The following is a 5,054-nucleotide window of genomic DNA, read 5'->3' as shown; positions in this document are numbered from 1 at the left end:
TTGACCCCCGAAATCAAGCCCCCAAGTTCAAAATAGGACCTACTTAGGGTTTTTGATTAAATGATGTATTGGAGGAATAAAATGAAAGGGGCACACTTTAATGAAAAGGGCCCAACCTTATGATATGGGAGATGATAAAATAGAACCTTAGACCTAATTAATTTAATTAATTAAGTGCTAAAGGGGAAATGCAATGCAAAATGCAAAATGCAAAATGCGCCAAGGCGGGTGCTAAACTAGGTGTGAAATTGTACCACCCTAACAAGTGCGTACAATTTACGACGCTACATTTAGCCCCCACTTTAGCGGTCATATGAACACTACGTGCATATGCAAGCTAAAGTACAGAAAAGTAAACATTATTTGAAAAAGGATATATCCATAAGTCTGTCGAATGAAGCCCCCAGCGGTATCTGCAGTACACAGTTAGGAACCGCACCCTACAAAACACACGTTAGATCACAAAATCACCTAATGCTTACTAAGGAAGGTGATGAAAATTCGAGGGTAGCTATATGCCCCCCCCTGTTTCGGCTTGCTAATTTTAGTGAGTTGAAACAGGGTATCATGTTTACCACTTCGAATTGTTAAAGAATATTGATGACAAATGCTCACAAGAAGATTTGATATGAGATCAAAAACTAATGGAGAATCATTTGGTAAGAAAGAGGACTAAATCTCAATTCCAACACAACAAAGAGTGTGAGGATTTGAGGGTTCTCTAACACAAGATGAAGGATGTAAATGGAAACAAAATGCAAAGAGAATGAAAGGAAAAAAAGCATGAATACACACATTGGTGATCCATGAAAAGAATAGTGAGAGAGAAAACATGGACTTCTCACCCCTAGATCTTGTCTAGGTGATCCTTGGGAAAAAGGACATGGAAAACTAGCCCCTAGAGTCTGTCTAGGTGATCCATGTAAGGGAGGAGAGTGAGAAAGTCTAGCCTTATGCCGCTAGTTCCACTCAACCTCGTGCATGTGTGTGTAAGGGAGGTTAGAAGCATCTCATAGGAGTCTATGCCTGAGTATGCTACAACCTGTATATGTATAGTACAAAAGCGTGACATCTCGCTCTAAGAGTCTGTGCTCTGGTTCCGAGAATAATCACCTTGCATAAAAGAAAAATGGAGACATCTCGCTCTAAGAGTTTGTGCTCTGGTTCCGAGAATGACCCATTGCTCAAAAAGTGTAATGTTTATGTCATAAGAAAAGTAGAACAAGGATACCTACCTTCATCACAAAAGAAGATACCCCAAAAATGCAACAATGTCATAGATCCAAGCAAGAGAGTTTTGCACTCTTTAAGCAAGGATAAGATAGTTGAAAAGGAATATCTTGTAGTATGTGTAAAGGAGATCCTTAGAGGAGAAGAGATCTTTGTACAAAAGACACCTATCCCTGAGAGGAATTGTCTAAGAAGAGAATAAGAATGCAATATTTCCTTCTTTTGCGAGGTGAAAGTGATTCTTAATGAAGGATGACGCTTTTTTTTTTTTTTAACCCAGTTGGGAGAGTGAATTCATTATGGATGTATTTTACCAAGTGCAAAAGAGGTTGTAGTCAAGGACTTACACCTCTTGTAAGAGAGAATCCTTGAACAAACAACAACAAATGCATACAAGGAATAACATCAAGTAATAAAGTTCACACCATGCACGAAATAGGAAAAAGTGGATCCTTAGATAAAAATAAGAAAAGATCATTGTCTGAGAAGGACTTACACAATCTTCTAGGGAGAGATTTAGACATAAGCAAAATGTACTACATACTCACATGAGTTCATGCAAGCAAGACATTAGTGTATGTAAAATGCTCCTCACAAGAAGTGGGTAGGATAAGAAAGAGAATACACATCTTCTCCCATATCTAGGAAAAGAGGATTCTAAAGAAAAGAAGATCAATATTTCCACACTATTACCCCATAGGAACAAGAGATAACATAGAAAAATTAGGCTATTATGTTGCTTCAAAAATATGATTGCACTTGAAATTGTACCATCATGAATGACAATGAGCCCCCAATAAATGAGCTACCAATGTCACATAATGATGAGCAACATAATAGCCATTAATGTTATTTAAAGACATGATAGACTAAATGAGGTATTTGAATATGACATGTTGAATGCTCAACTATAAGTGAGATCAAAAACATGTATAAAATGATAAAAATTGAAGAAGAAAAGTCACAAGAAATCTTAGAAGAGGGATGAGTGTAATTTATTAGAGCCTTATCCTTGGAGGAAAGGACTTTATGATGAATAGGATATAAAGATTCATAAGTGGATTTAGAAATTTGAGGGGATTCATAAAGAGATTTTTTCATCGCCGAGATTTCCTTATGAGGGGAATGAGAGTTGATAGAAGTAGAAGATGATTTAGTTGAAGTGAGATCATCATCACTACTAAAAATAGCATTCACATTGAGAGATGGTCTTTTAGATGCTTTGGTGGGCTTAGAAAGATTATATCCAAGTCCAAATGAATATTCATGCATGTTATGTTCTAAAGGAACTTTAATTCCTTGTTCATTTGCGCCACAACCATTTCCACTATAGCCACTCTTAGCCAAAATATGGAAACCATGACCATAAAGATTAGCCATTTCAGAAAGAAAAGGTGGTTTTTCATAAGACAAAGAATCAAATTCTTCAGAATTAGAGGTGTGAGGAGAAGAAGTTTGAGAAGCGGCCACAAAATTATTGCTCATAGGTTCAGGTAAGACTGATTGATCTCTAGTTTCTTCCTTCTTTTTAACTTTAAGCTCTCTAGGAGGAACCCTATACTCACCTACAAAGGTGGGATTAAAATCAAGAGATCCCCAATCGTCTTCTGCGAGAACCTTCTCAGGATCAAAAACCTTTTCATGTGTAGATTCAAGTTGAGAAGAATCTTCTTCAGGAACTTCAAACTCATCCAAAGAATTTTGATTATCAGAGGGTGATGATTCATCCATAGGTATCTTGTTTAACGAGTCATCACTAGAAGAGGAAGGCTTAGAAGAACTCCCTTTGGAAGTAGATGTTTGCAAACAAGCTTGAAAATTAGATTCACCTATCAAGGTATATGTCTTATTATTATAAATAAATTTAACTTGTCTATGCAATGTAGAGGGGACAACTTGCATACTGTGAATCCAAGGTCTCCCTAATAACAAGTTGTATGTTAGATTTCCCGACATAAAATGGATAGGAGTAGGCAAAGTAACAGGTCCCACTGTGATGGGTAAGGTGATAATACCTAATGAAGACTTAGCCACATTATCAAAGCCTCGAATGGGACAAGAGTTAGGCTCAATAAGGGATGTATCCACATTCATCTTATGCAATAGATTAATGCTACACACATTAAGGCCAAAACCATTATCTACCAGTGTTCGTCTTATAGCAGTGTCATTTACGATAACCACAATTATCAAGGGATCATATTGATGTTGAATTTCGCTAGTAGGCAACTCATCTTGAGTAAACACAATTTGAGCTTTAGGATTCATCACAGAGTTAACCAAAGACACTATATTACTAGATGTATTAGGTGGAGGAACATTCAAATCTTTCAAGGCATCTTGTAACATTCCATGATGAGCGGAAGAATTTTGGATAAAATCCCAAAGGGATATCTTAGCAGGGGTAGCTTTAAGTTGTTCTATGAGATCATAGTCCTTACTAAGCATTTGTGAAATACGAGGAGCTTGAGGAAGAAGAGGTTGGGAAGGAGGAAGTGAAGTTGGGATAACTGGAGGAGGATTAGGTTGCCTATTATTTCTTGTGTTATAGGTATGAGCAACTGCATTATAACTCTCTCTAGTCAGTTGCTTAGCATACTCATAAGGGCTCTTAGTAGAATAACCTCCTTGCACAGTAATAATAGGTTTCTTAGGAGTGCAAAAAGAATCATTAGCATAACCACCTTGAACCACTAAGATAGGCTTATTTAAAGGTTGAGAATTTTGAGAAGGACAAGCACCTTGGACAGTGAAGAGAGGTTTGTTAGGTGTTTCATTCACATGTATCAAATTGATTGAGGATGGTTTAGAGGAATGAACAAAAGTGTTGGAAGAATTGTTGATAGTCTTCTCTTGCACTAAAATCTCATCACGGATTAAATCAATTTTAGGAGAGAGACAAGGGGTAGGCATTGATGTTCTAGTAGGAAAAGTAATACTAGGAAAGGTCATATCATCCTCTATCATCAAAGGATCTACATGGGGAATAAACTCTCTAGGAGAAAGATCAATATTACTCTCTAAAGTCTCACTTTTGAGAGGGAGATCTTTGAAAGAGATGTTAACCATCTTGCTTTGAACTAGGGTATCCTTATGAGTAGAACCAAGTTGAGGAGGGGGAGATGCTTTATTTTTAGAGAGAGAATAATTGAGATTCAAGGAAGGTGAGAAACTATCAAGGGAGTTTTCAATCTTGATTTCATCCCCTTCCGCTAGGGTTCTCTCACGGGGTAGAGAATAATCTACACCTTCTTCTAATGGTTCATCCCAAATAGTGAAGTTGTTGAAAGGAATGTTTGAAGTATTGCCAATTTCGGGAGAGGAGATGACATTGTTTATTAATTCCTCATCCTTAGGAGGGAGAAGATCAATAGATGTGTTAAACTCATCCTCTTTCCTCAAAATATGTTCAATATGATCTTTAGGGGAGAGAGAATTAAGGAAATTGCTTATTATTTCATCTTCTTTCTCTAAGGGATGCTTATGGGTAAGACAAACTTTAGGAGAAGGGTAAGCATTTATCATTAATTCATCATCTCAAGTGGGAATTTTGTTGGAAAAGGAAATGCCATCACTAGGAAATGTAGGGATAATGTCATCTTCTTGCACAAAAGAATCCTCATGAAGGGAGTGTTTTTTAGGAGGAACATGAACATATTTCTCCAAAGATTCATGCTTAGGAAGGAGATCTTTGAAAGAAGTGTTCATAACCTCTTGTTGCACTAACATGCCCCCATTGGAAGGACCAACTTTAGGAGAAAATAAATCAATGTCCATCAATACCTTTTCACTTAGAGAGGAATCATGCAGGGAAGGTGAAGTAA

This window comes from Cryptomeria japonica, chromosome 11, assembly GCF_030272615.1.
Source record: "Cryptomeria japonica chromosome 11, Sugi_1.0, whole genome shotgun sequence".
NCBI classification, from domain to species: Eukaryota; Viridiplantae; Streptophyta; class Pinopsida; order Cupressales; family Cupressaceae; genus Cryptomeria; species Cryptomeria japonica.
Note: the sequence above shows the minus strand (reverse complement) of the source record.